The following is a 14,773-nucleotide window of genomic DNA, read 5'->3' on the forward strand; positions in this document are numbered from 1 at the left end:
TATATTAATTAATAGCCGCCCTGATTACTCGAACCATATACCTGAAAAATTTTAACTTTCATCTAGTAGGCTTTTTACGTGACAGATAAACTTTTCTTTTGGAAATTCATCATCGTCATCGTCGTACTCAGTAATCCCACCAATAGCAAAGCTATGGTAGGATCTGAGGAGGGTAAGATGTAGACAGCCTTACCCCTACCCCATAGGAATAGAGAGGCTTCTTCCAGCGAGACCCATGGCTCGATAGTAGTTTTGCATCAAGCCTTGGACATAAGGCACATAACACTCAGCCATTGGGACACCGACTGATTGGTGCATGGCCAACAACGCCACCACATGATGCCTGATTAACCTTCTGATGTGCTTAAAACAGTCAGTTAAATATTAACTAAATTAACAAGTAATAAAAACTAAACTTAAGACTCAACTACACAAAACACCAGCAAGTGAACCGGTCAACTGTACTAAAGCTAAGTAAGTCTGGAATATCGAACCCACAGGACTCTATAAATTACGTTAATTAACTAATTAGACTCGACTTACGACACGACTATTTATTATTATGTTTAAAGGGGGATTTTTAAACTAAGATTAAACTAAGAAAGTAAATAAACAAGTTAACGAGAAACAAGCAACTAAACACAAGATCGAAACCAATCAGAGAAGGAATCTACCTAGGTAAGAATCCCATGCATCAACAATCATCAAGCAATGGACAAATAATATGATTATGGAAACTGATTTCTAAACGTGTTCATCTAACAAACCCTAAGGACCTTTGACCGAATCAAATGAAATCCCAAAGAACAATTATTAGATTATTAAGCAATCAGTTGAATTGATTTCCGCAAAGTCATCAATTAGGGTTAATTAATAGTATCTAAAGCAAGCAATCTTACGAAACACTAAACCCTAGATAACTTGATAAAGTAACATGACATCATGAACATGGATCAACACAATAAGCAAGAATATTGTCACTACTATCCTAGCATGCAATTGACCAAGACACATGAACAACTTCTCACCTTACAGCTATTGGAATTTAGCAAAACATTTAAAACCTTAACCAACTATCAACAAGCTTCTATGATCTAATGGACCCATTTAATCACAATAATCAAAACACCAAGTAATGATTTAAACATAAACTCTAAATCTAAAGAACACAATCAAAAGATAAAAGATCTATGTGAAGTTATAATTAACAATCAATCACGATAATAAACATTTATATGCATCATGAAAGCAAAATCAAGTCTTTTACTATTAAATCAACAAACCATAATCAAAGCATAAGTCCAAAGCAAGAATCAAGTCTCAAACATGTTCATCAAACCTAGGTAGACATGAAGTCTAGCCTAGAATCATTATTAAAAACAATCCTAAACAAGTCTTAAAAACAAAGAGGAAAGACATCAAGAATAATGAACAATGAATGAAAGTTAGAGCGATAAAACCCTTTGCGATTGATCCTTGAACACCCGGATGAAAGCTCTCTCGATCCTCCTTAGTTCCTAGCTTCAAATCACCTTCAAAACCTTGGAAAAACTCTTGAAATCGGCTGCCAAAAAGCTTAGGATCGGCTAGGGAATGAAGATGTTTATATAAGCGAGAATGGGCTTGGGCTTGCAATTTTTGGCTGACCAGAAGGCCTAGGCGCCCGGCCTAGGCATCCTGGGCATTTGCCTAGGCACGGCGCGGCGCCCTTTGGGGGTGAATTTTCGTTTTTTGCTATTATTTCTTGTTTATTCATGTTAGGTCCCTTTCTTGAACTTCAAGTAACGATGAGAAACTTCTAGAACTTCTTTTCCTTGACTCCAAAGCCACCATCTACATGAAAACAAATCGAAACTCTAAGTGAACTAATCATGTAGTCATTGACGAGTAAAACGAACAAAACACGAACTTAACCTTCACATGATATGATAGAAAGAGTTAAAGCTTAACACTCAAGACACCAAAAGATATAAAACATAATAAATAGATAAAACTTGACTCAAAACCTTAAATAATAAAAGATTACAAAACTCAAACTTAAACGAACTTAAAACATTAAATAAACATAACTTTACAAGGGATTCGAGGTGTATAAATAGACGTATATCACCTTCCGCCACTTTTAACGTTATTTCACGAAATTAGTAAAATAACGTCAAAATTAGTGCAATTTTACTTTTGCCCACATTAGGGCCCACACATATATACATTATATGTGTGCACTGCAAGTAGGGGGTTTCTTTTGGAAAATGTATTTGATAATATTATTTAGGGTAAAGTTAAAATACAAAGGATAACAAAAATGAGAAGGGTGAGAAGAAATCCAGTCCATTGATCTTAGATTTGAATGGCTGAGATTAATTTAATAAATAAAAATTGATGAAAAGGGCAGGAAGGTAATAAGCCATCTTTGTTGACTTTCTCTCTTCACATGCAAGGCACATGTCAATTCCCTCATCATTTTAAAATGTTCATAACTTTTTCATACGACATTATTTTATAAAAAAAATTCACCATAAAAATAAGCGTTTTTTTATCTTTAATATGAGTATCATATTGTTATATAAAAATAAAAAAATTAATGGATTTTTTTAATTGTGTTTTTTTGTTGTTCATTGTGTCGTTGTGTAATATTTTTTTTCATTATGTTTTACGTTTCAAATCATTGTGTTATACGTATTCACCATTGTGTCTTACGTTTAGGTCATTGTGTTATACGTATTTACCATTGGGTCTTACGTTTTAGGTCATTGTGTTATACGTATTCACCATTGTGTTTTACGATTTAAGTTATTGTGTAACATGTATTAAGCATTGTGTTTTATGTATTAGATAAAAAGATACAACGGTGTGCGAAAAGACACAATGACGAAAAAAGACACAATGATAAGCGAAAAGACACAATGGTGTGCGAAAAGACACAATGACGAAAAAGACACAATGATAAGCGAAAAGACACAATGGTGTGCGAAAAGACACAATGATGAAAAGACATAATGGTGTGCGAAAAGACACAATGATGTGCGAAAAAAGACACAATGACGAAAAAAGACACAATGGTGTGCGAAAGGACACAATGACGAAAAAAGACACAATGATAAGCGAAAAGAAACAATGGTGTGCGAAAAGACACAATGACGAAAAAAGACACACTGATAAGCGAAAAAGACACAATGGTGTGCGAAAAGACACAATGACGAAAAAAGACACAATGGTGTGCAAAAAGACACAATGACGAAAAAGACACAATGATAAGCGAAAAGACACAATGGTGTGTGAAAAGACACAATGAAGTGATTTTTGTTTTAAAATTTATATAACAAAAATCATACTCATATTAAAGATAAAAAAGCTTGTTATTATGATGATATTTTTTTAAAAAAATATAATACGAAAAAGTTATAAACGTTCTAAAATGTTGGGGGTATTAACATGTGTCTTGAATGTGGAGAGAGAAAATGTATACAATTACCTCTATACCCGTTTTCTTTTGGTCCCCACTTAACACATGTCAATTATTTATGGTTTCTCACACTTCTCATTTTTGTTACCCTTTGTAAAATAACTTGACCCATATTATTTATACTCTCTTATGGTATGAATTATGAAGTATTAACTTATCTTGTTGGATATATATCATAATAAATTTTACATAAAAAAGTGTATCTGGAAATCCTAACGGATATTTTTTTTGACAAACTAACGGATATGCCCAATACCTGATGGGTAATTACCCAGCATATACCCAACGCATAATCAACCGAGTATTGGACTGGGACGACCGATACCCGACCCAAACCGTCCCATTGTCATCCCTACTGCATCCGAAATTGAAGCACAGGTTTGGATTTGAAAATTCAAACACGTTCTAAAACAAATATGAAAGTTTCTTATCTCCTAAAACTTTATATCATCTAGTTATACGCGTTAACCTTCGTCTTTCATTAACACAACCGTAATCTTCAAATCTTAAATAATGTTTGAAACTATATTAATAATATCTAAACGGTCACATGCATACTTTTCGTTTCTACCTAGCGGTCGCATGATAACATGTCAAAAGCTGCCTAAACATTATTATACGATTATTATTATTGAAATAATATTATAAGTTTTGTAATCAATCTGCAAATTTCATACAGCAAACACTAAAACCAACTACTTTAAAGCATTCTCATCCTATTCTCATCTTTATGTCTATAATTACACTAAAAAACATTACATTTTCAATAAAATAATATTTTTTATACCTTTATCATTACAGTTTTATCTCCCCTCTACTCACAATCAATCCAACAAATATTAAAAAATAAATAGGGACAAACAATGTTTCCCAAATGTTTCCCCAAATTTACAAAAAATCACTATATTTTTCTCTCCACCCTATAATTTACACTCACAATCACTCAAAACCTCACCTTATAATTTACATACTCTCCTCACATATATTTAGGGGATGGGATGTGAATGCTCTTAGAACCTATGGATAACACGACCCTAGTTTTTGGTAAATGAAGTTAATTAAAATATTATTATCATTATTATTATTATTATTAATGCAGAAAAGCCATCAAACTGTAGCTAACTAGGGTTCGTGTCACAAGCACCTCAAATTTGCATCTTCAACACTCGGTTCTCACTTTCATTGTGTCGGTTTAAATCAAATCAAACCGTACTTCACGTCGGGTAAAAAAGGATCCGTTCTGAAAAATATAAATAAATAGATAGTTTCCGTCTTTCCGACCACTAGTGCTCATAACCCGAGTAAGACTCGCAAGACCTGACTCATATCAGACCTGGTTATATATAGCATGGTTGATTCTCAGATCCTAAGAATATCATTAACACCATTCCTATTGGTGAATTGGGGTTGGCTGTACCACTGCTTCAAAAAATGAAGAAGCAGGCGCGAACATGTCGTGTATGCAAACCAGTTTGCCAACTTTTCAACGTCACATGACACTATATGGATGGCTCTTATTTTAATTTATTTTTCTTTTTCTTTTCATACTGATAAGTTTTAACATTAATAATGTTTTTCTCTAATAACTTTTAATATTAATTTTTTAAAACACGGCCTTGTTAAAAAAAATTTAAAACACACAAGTATAAATTTTATTAAAAAACATAAGTTTGTATAAAAAATATATTTTATAATAAAATAAATATTAATCATTACCGATTTACATTATCGACACTTGTCAACTTCATATTGGTTCATAAGATTTTTTGGATAAAACTCATTATCTAAATAATCGAACATTATCTGATATATAATTCAACTTTTTCCCTATAAATATGATATCGTATCACTTTCATATCCATTTGCAATTTCTTTCCATCATATTGTCTATTATAGATTCTTCAAATACAAATCTTCATTTTAGTCTTGGAGATTCTGAAGATGTTGTGGAAACACAAGTTGTTCGCTCGACATCAAGAAGCTGGTCGAAAAGATGTTTAAATTAAATATATTTTGTTTATATTTAAATAAAGAAATTATTGTTTATATTTTGAAACAATTTTAATAATAGATGGGTGTCCGCGTCATGCAGCGGGAAACGCAAACCTTGCTAATCACGTAATAAGTTTAGGGATGTTTATTGTTCGGTTTGAAACCGTAAAACCGTTCATCGGTTTGATTTGACTACTGATTTTTTTCTTTCACTTTTGGCCAGTTGCTTTCAATTTTTAAAAATATTGTCTTGGTTTTTGACGACAAAAGCTGTTACAAAAGGTTTGGTTCACGGTTTAATTTAAACCATCAAAACCAGACCGCGAATACCCCTACATAAAATGTATTTTTTTAACTGAAAAAAACAATGCCAACATCATACTCAAACTAAAGATAAAAATGTGCTTGTTTTTATGGTGTAATTTAAAAAAAACAAATATTAAAGTATAAAAAAGTTATTAACTTTTAAAAACTATAGGGGAATTTAGGTTAAAAGTGAAAATTATAATAATATATAGGTAATAGATTAAGGGTTATTGTTGTAATTTTTTTTTAAGTTTAATTATAATTGAGGGACCAATATTGTAACTATATTAAATAAACATGAGTTTATTGTGAGAATTACTCTTTTGCCCCCATTAAAGGTTGTACCATATGTAATGTCACTTGTAAATCCCTTAATATGAATTGTCTTAATTTGTCTCTCTTTGATGTATTATGCTTCGTATATATAGTATAGAAAAAAACAAAAATTATAAATTATATATATATATATATTAAAAACCAAAATATCAACCACTCACATTTTCTACTATTCTTCAAAAATACAATTAAATATGCTTCTCTTACCGATCCTAATAGCACTAGGTGCACAAAAAACCCGAACCCGGAACCGGACCAGAAATAAAAACCCGGAACTGGTTTTTTAATACCCGGGTTATTAATACCCGAACCCGTACCCGACCCTACCCGTAGGGTACGGGTAGGGTATGCATTTCGGTATTAATACCCGAAAACCCGAACCGGTTCCATACCCGGAACCGGGTTTTTCCAATACCCGAAAACGGGTATATCAAACCCGATGTATACCCGAAAAATGCCCCTAAAAAGTGCAACCTTTTAAAAATCCAAACTATACCTGAAAAAAAGCTCGAAAAAACCCACAAATAGGGTTTTTCCAATACCCGAAAATATGGTTTTTAGAGGCAATACCCGGACCCGACCCGGTTTTTACCAATACTCGATTTTTCAATACCCAGTCATACCCGAACCCGGTTCCATACTCGAACTCAGGTATTTGAAAAGTCCGATTTATGCACCTCTAAGCACTTGCATGTATTATTTGGTTGCACAATTGTAGTGTTGTGCTTCAACTTTTTTTCTTTTCTTTTTTTATTTCTTCCTAAAGCCACTATAAAAACTAGCCAATACTTGCCCTAGAGCCCTTATTTTATTATTTAGCACTAAATGCATTATGCTTCCATCTAATTTTTTTTTAAAGGAGACATAATTATATAAAATGAAAAAAGGAAAAAACCACGACTAGCAAGAAACTAGACGTGTCATTTACGAAAACACCTTTAGTATGTCATAACTGTTCATATGTCACAACATGTACTAATTGCCACTAAACAAAACACGCATATACGCCAAATATCCCCCATAGCAACGTACGGGTAAAAAAAAAACTTGTTATATTTATTTAATAAAAAATAGTGAAGTTTTGGTTGATAATGAATGTGAAAAGTTTGGTTTTATTTGGTAGGTTGAAAACAGAGAAATTAATAAAGACTGAGTTGGGTTGGTTTGTGATTGAGAATGGTCTAAACGGGTCTGGGTTGGGTATCGCAGGTCTAACCATTTAATGTTTACATAAATCGGGTAAGACCCGAACCAATCAGACACGGTAATTTACAATAGAGTTGAGTCCTAGGTCCTGAGAATACGTCGGGTTTCGTGGGTATGCCCTGTTTGCACACCCCTAACTAGGACCACATTGAGTGGTTAAAAAATAGGTAGTTAATGTCCATAAGATCCGAATTCAAGTATGATAACTTCTTGAATCGATTGGGGGAAATATTGATATAGATTTAGCAGTCGATCATTAGAAAAGTTCTGGTCTGTGACATAAAGTTAAGTGATTTGTGTTCAATGGTCAGGCCGACATTAGGGAAGAATAAGTAGGTTTGCTAGAGTCTTGGAAAATATGACGAGTCGATGGAGCCATAAATCCATGAAACCATAATGAATGGTCGTTGCGTGTTGAGATCAACCTTTTGTGAGCGCCCCTTTAGTCGGTGCCAAAGTAAAGCCTATAGTTGATGTGTTTCCTAGGATGCGTAGCTAATGCACGAGGATGATGTAATGCATGGTTTTGTGGTAAGAAAATGTGACATACCACATGTTTGTTGATCATACGTGTTTGTTTGGTGTTTGTATATTTGGATTTAGTCGGTGCGCAAGTAAAGCCTATAGTCGATAGGTAACTTGTAAGAGATGATGATGGGTATTTAGGTTGGGTATTTTACTGATATAAATAAGTACGGTTCATAACGTCCAATCACATGTACTCATTGTTAAGACTTCTCTTAGAAATGCTAGAGATACTTGTTATTTATACTTTAGGACAATTGTTTTATTTAAGAGAATTTACATTTTATTTTAACTTTACCTTGTTAGTTATTAAATTTAGTTTAGAAATAGGAAGTGTCACTTGCCCGAAAACGTGTACAGTTTTTTTCTTTGCCACCTACCCGACATAACGCGCGGGTTCTAACCTCTAGTTAATATTAATACATATATCCTATCCAGGTTGTTGAAATGTAGACATATTCCTAACCAAATTAATGGATAGGTTAACCCTAGAAAACTCAAACTTGTAATGTTGTCTTGCTTAGGATAGTTCTATTTCAGATTCTACGCAAAATGATCAAGCAATTGGATTAAATGCAAACCAAAATTCATTAGAGAAGATATAGAACTTGGCCCTTTATAACAACTCGAACATTAAATGTTAGTGTTGTAAGGTCTTAACTAGATTCCAATGACAATGTGATACTACACTTTTGGTCATAAGTTATCATAATTACGTTCAAGATCCACACCATCCACCATCAGATAACATATTTGGTCAGATAACATATTTGGTCCTTGAACTGGATGTATGTTATTTATGTTTGATAAGCTTGAAACTTGAGCGAGTAGGGTGAGCGGTCAAGAAAGTTGACATCGCTTATATTCTTCTAAATCACTATAGAATTAGGTTTGTAATTTAACATATTTAGTTAAGTAATTAACCAACAATGATAAACAAATGAACAATTTTCATTTCATACAATCATACCCAGGCCACAAGTGAAAGACCTCAAAACACATTTATCATTTTCAGTCTTATTTTGTGTGCATGTTTGCACTTGCAACTATAAAACCAAGGGTTTCTGGAAAACAACATGTGTGCTTCAAGTCTACATCTTGAGTTCTAATAAGAGCACAAAGTAATAAAAATAAAAACACGAGTCGAAATCATTATCACCTTAGATGTCATCGATAATGGCATCTAATATCTTTTTCTCGAGTTCATTTTCATCAATTCATTGGGAACTTTTGCGACGAAGTAGCTCGTTCTTCTCTTTCTTCTTCTCCAAGAACTTTTGCTCTCTCTTTCTGTGATATTCAAGCTTCTCGGCTCGTTCTTTTAACTGCAAACCACCAAATTTCAATAGGCATTGGTTATAAGTGAACTTCCTTTCTCATAATAATTATAAACTTGGTAAAAAAAGCGGGTCCCAAAAGCCGAGGCGTGCATCTATGTAGAACCAAATAATAAAATAAGCTTTATTTACAGCCAGAAGTTGCGTCTCTCTCATGCAAATTGCAAATCAACCTATTTATCAAGTTAACATTAACAGTTTTGTTATCCCTTTGGTTTTTACATATAAACCTCATACAAACCCTAAATTTGACCCAGATCAACGTGAGGCATACCTTTTTTCCCCTTGCATTAGATTAGAACAGACTCTCTGAAACTATATATATACAAACACTACCTATTTGAATTTTCTGTCCATATAAATCTTGTATTCAGCATGCATGATTTTCTTTGAAATTTGAACCATGCAAACCAACTGATTGCTTTGCGTATTTGACAATTGTGAGACAGGGCACAAAAAGTTTGACTGCACTATTGAAGCTACTCAGGAGAAAATATGGTTACAATGACGCCTAATGACAAAAGATTGATGCGCTACCATCGAATCTAAACTAATAATGTATATAGGAGCAGATAATCGAACATGTAGTGAACGTTAAATTATGTAGAGATTGAAGTTCATGCAGTGTTATCAAGGTGTCACTCAGGCATTATATTGGTTGTGGTCATGAATACCTAGGCTACAAGTTTTGAGATTTAAATATTTACAAGCCAAAACTAGATACAATTACCAATTGATGTGCCTACATTAATCTTGAGGAACCTGAACTGCAGAAGCCTTGATAATCATCAAACTTTGAATAAACTATCATCAAAGACGCGAGTTATTTGAAAGAACAATTAATGTATACTTAATATAGAACCCTAAACCTTAAATTATATGAGTTCATGAGTTAACTAAACGCAGCTAGTGTTATAGAAATCGCTAGGTGCTAGTCGGGCAGTGGGGTAGGGATGGCGACTAATCAGATTATAATTTATATGTAACCTTTCAAATACACACACACACCGAATTTATACATAAAATTTTCAATTTTGACCAAATAGCAATTAATCGGCGCCTAGGTGAGATTTTTACAACCATGGCAGCAGCAGCACATTCTGAGCCCTAAATCCTAATTCGTATTCATTAAGCTCGATTAATTGAACCTAATTACCGTATAATCAATCAATAACAACCTAATAAAGCGAAACCAACCGCCTTACCAGCATCTGGCGAAACTCCTCTTGAGCCACCTGCCTTTCCGCCGCCTTGGCCTTCTTCTCAGCCGTCTTGGCAGCTCTCCGCTCCTCGCTTTCGATCCTCAAGGCCTCCTTCTTAATATCGTCCTTGCGTTGCTTCTCAATCCTCTTGAGCTCCATTTCGTGAATGTACTCTTTCCTCACCGCCTTAACCTTCTTGGCATACTCACGGCGGAGGTGATGGAGCTGAGCCTGAGCTTCCTTTGGTTGTTTCCAGCTGTTGAGGTAGTTGCTAGGGGATAGGTACTCCTGGTTGGGGTGGTGGTCGTTGTGGTGCGACGGCGTAACGGCGGTGGATACGGATCAGACGCTGAATATTGGTTGAGAACGGAGGAGCAGCCGTGAGGTGGCCATTTGACGGAGGGTTTTGGAAATGGTTGCTTTGTTTCCTTTGTTAAAAGTAACAGGTTTTTTGATGTGTTTCATTTTGGCCACATAAGTTTCTAATTTATTCTTAGGTAATTCAAAACTCAAAAGTTGCACTTTTTTTCTTTTTAATTTCTTTCATCGTTACTTTGTAAGTGTTTCGATCCATAATCCCAAATTCCCAATCCATCACCAACCGAGTAGTGAGCTTTGGACAATTGGACCAACTGGGTATAGTTGATGTGGGTGCTGTGCGTTGCGGTTAATTATTAGTAGATGAAATGATTTGGATATTTAGTTTTTCGCACAAGATCGTGTTTTAAATTTATAAAAGTGATTTCTACAAAGACTAAACACACACAAAATAGGCATGTGTACCTATCGTGTACGTAGAATAGTATTGGTAAGAACCAAGTATCAATCCGTGGACACAAATGTTTCTAATAATAAATCGTTGTTTTACTTTAATCGGATGTTTAAATCATTTTGGGGTTAATTTTTTAACTTTTTATAAAATATAAATATTTATATATAATATATAGGTGACCAAGACGAGAAATTCGAAACGAGTTGTTCAATTATGCGAAGGTTACCATCTAAGATCAAGAATCCACTCTATTTTAGCATTGATAATTAATATTCAAACATGTGATAAACTTGCCATAGCAATATATGATAGATAGCTCCTTAGCAATTTAAGTTGACAAGTAGTTTCGTAAAGTAGAAATATTAGGATTGACTTCGATTTCTCAAATACCAATTCTAACAACTTCGGGTGGTTATAGTTTAGTCACACAACCTCCCCTTGGTTGATTTATGTAGGTTATAATTAAACATTCCATTAACATATGAATTCTTTAACTAGCATGATATCCTAAGCAAAGCCATTTTCGGATTACCAAGACTTAGAGAAATACATCATAACTTATATCTCATCATTTCTAAGTACAATATAAGGATCCTTGTTTCAATAATGTATCAAAGTATTTCTATCTTTCAAGAACATGAATCGATCATGAACGATTGCCAATAGAATTGACAACCACCAACTTTGAATTAATGATTTAAGATGGTGAAACATTTCTCATCAAAATATAATTGTAATATAACCATGTACTTTACTAGACTACATCACATGTTTTGTATAATTATCAAGTAAAACAAAGCATCTTCATAGATTTTAGATGGTAAAAGGAGTTTAGCTTATAATGAGCATGATGATAAACATTAAGATGAATGATGATAACAAATACATGATTAAACTGGGAACAATCTAACCAAATGTAGATGAATCTTCCTTCTTAATGATGATGATGATGACCTCCAAGCCTTCAATGTCACACCCCGACCTAAGGCGGCGGACCATGCCGAGATGCAACGTGATTGGACAAATACACAAGACACTATTTAAAGTGACAATATTTAATCAACTCTTTTTATTTCAACAAATCAATAAACAACACATCTCATTCACACAAACAAGTTGAATACAAGTAGCAATTATATTGTTCGTTTTACTAATATCCTAATAGTCTTGGTAACGTTTTCGTCAAGTCCTTGAGTCAACAAAAGTCAAAACTGTAACATTTCATAAAATAAAGTTTGTCAACATAAAGGTTGGTGAGCAATTCATAAGTTTGAGCATATAAGTATATAGTAATAAAAGCCACAAAACTTGTATACAAAACAATAAATAAAAGCAACAACTTGGATAAATTGACAATCGCTAATAGAATTACGTTAGCGCCACCTAGCTACAAGGGGTTACCAAGTAGTCTAGGATTTAATAGAATATCGTTAATTGCATTACGTTGACAACACCTTGCTATAAGAGAATACCAGATAGATCACGGGTTTATAGACTTCCCCCATGACTGAAAGCGATAAACACATAGACATATAGCATAGAACACCAAATCAAGCAAGTATTTAAGTAATGTATACAATCACGTTTGTGGGTTTAAGATTCAAGTAAATAAAGCATTTAGTTTGATAAGTATGAAATGTCACCCCAAAAGGGAAGATGGAAAAAGGGGTATGAAAGTACTTACCTCGATTGACGAATCAGAAATAATAAATGATCGACAAATAGAAAGCTTGTAAACGAAACGACCAAATCCGACTTGAAAGCTAATTGAAAATGAATAAATAAAATATATTAATGAACTTGAACTTTAGTTGAAACTACATTTGAAATATTAAATAAGAATGTTCGGTTGTTAATCGGGTTACCGGTTAATTTGTTAACGATTAAGGACTCATACTTAATTGATACTTAATATAAAATAATATTATTTATGATAAAGATAGTAATGATAATAATAAGTTTATAACATGTTATATATACATATATATATATATATATATATATATATATATATATATAAGATAAAGATGATAATACATAGTAATACTACAAATTGAGACTTGTAGTTAAAACTAATAGTAGTAGTAGTAGTAGTAAAAAATATAATAATTATTATTTTTATTGTTGAATACGTTATTAATAGATTTTTAAGTTTTAATAATAATAATAATTATTATTATTATTATTATTATTATTATTATTATTATTATGTATACCAATTATATGTGTCACATTAATAATAACTAATACTTATAACATTTTAATAATAGTAGTATTAATAATAAAAAAAAAGATATAACTCGAGTGACAATGACGTTAAACGAAAACTAGGCCCGACATGGGTTGCGTTTCGATAAAACAAATGGGTTATATTAACAATATCAAATTTTAATAATATTTCTTAATAATCATAGTAATAAAGATAATAATGATCATAATAATGATAATCTATTATTATGAAAATAATGGTAATAATAATAGTTTTGTTAAAAGATAATAATAACAATAATAGTAATAACAATAATAATAACAATAAAAATCTTGTTACTAATAATAATGGTAATACTAAATAATTATCTTGTTAATAATAATAATAATAATAATAACTGTTATTATTATTATTATTATTATCTTTATGTAAACATATTAACACTAATAGTAACCAAAATTTGTTTTAAGTGTAAAAATTAACATTAAAATCAGTCTAAGTTAAGACCCGAACCCGGTTGTTCATCTTTTCCCTAATACAAAAACAACCAAATACCCATCCGACTTGTTTCAAAGAATATAACCGGACGATAAAACCGATTATTAACAAATTATATCTTATAATCGATATATAAAACTAATAACACCAAAGCCTAAATTATATACCTTTTGATGTTCACGAGTCGTGGCTCTATACCGGGAATGAACCGAGCCGAACCCGCCAGAGACGGAAAAGAAAACAGAAAACCGGAGGGAGAGAAAGAGAGGGGGAGAGACGGAGAGAGAGCTGAGAGACGTAGAGAGAAGAGAGAGAGAGAGCCGAGAGTGAGGGAGAGACAGAGAGAGCTGATGGACGTGCCAGAGCGCCGGCGGCCGGTTTTCCGGTCCCCGGAAAATCGTGTAGAGTAGGAAGGTCGGCTGAGGGTGATGGAGATGCCGGAAAAAATGGGCCAAAGGTGGTGGGGTGTTGCGGGGCTGCCGGAAAAGCCGCGAGAGGGAAGGAGAGGGTTCGGTGGTGGGGTTGGATATGGTGGAGGGGCTCGCAGGACCACCGCTCCGGCCACCGGAAGCAGCCGCCGGAAAATCAAGAGAGAAAGAGGGTGGCGGCTGGGTGAGATAAGTTAGGGTTATGGTATTTAATTATTTATAGGTGGGTATAAATGTTACGTTTTTGGCCCCTCAAGTGATATTTAGTTATAAATGGTTTAATCTTGTATAGGTTTAAGGAAATCCACTTTAGCCCCTAGAGTTTATTTAACCGAGCTTATAAACTATAAATAACTTTATTTTGACAAACCTCGCACACGCTAGAGTTATATTATTAATGAGTTGATGAATTCCGGTTCGAATTTACAAGTTTAACCACAATTACGAAGTATAACTTATTTAAAATAAACGCGAAACAAATCAGCATGTTACAAAATGA

General features: G+C 33.3%; 1 long non-coding RNA gene across 1 annotated transcript; it reads right to left on the reverse strand.

Moving 5' to 3' along the window:
* Positions 1 to 8,789: 8,789 nt before the first annotated feature.
* On the reverse strand, positions 8,790 to 10,760 carry LOC143571390 (uncharacterized). Its single transcript, XR_013142087.1, has 2 exons — positions 10,371 to 10,760; positions 8,790 to 9,153 (listed from the first exon to the last, which is right to left on the reverse strand). It is a non-coding gene; the product is annotated as an uncharacterized LOC143571390 (long non-coding RNA).
* Positions 10,761 to 14,773: the final 4,013 nt, after the last annotated feature.

The sequence above is a fragment of the Bidens hawaiensis genome, unplaced genomic scaffold (genome assembly GCF_021521415.1).
Source record: "Bidens hawaiensis isolate Kalapana, Puna unplaced genomic scaffold, B.hawaiensis_p1.1 tig00001336_1, whole genome shotgun sequence".
NCBI classification, from domain to species: Eukaryota; Viridiplantae; Streptophyta; class Magnoliopsida; order Asterales; family Asteraceae; genus Bidens; species Bidens hawaiensis.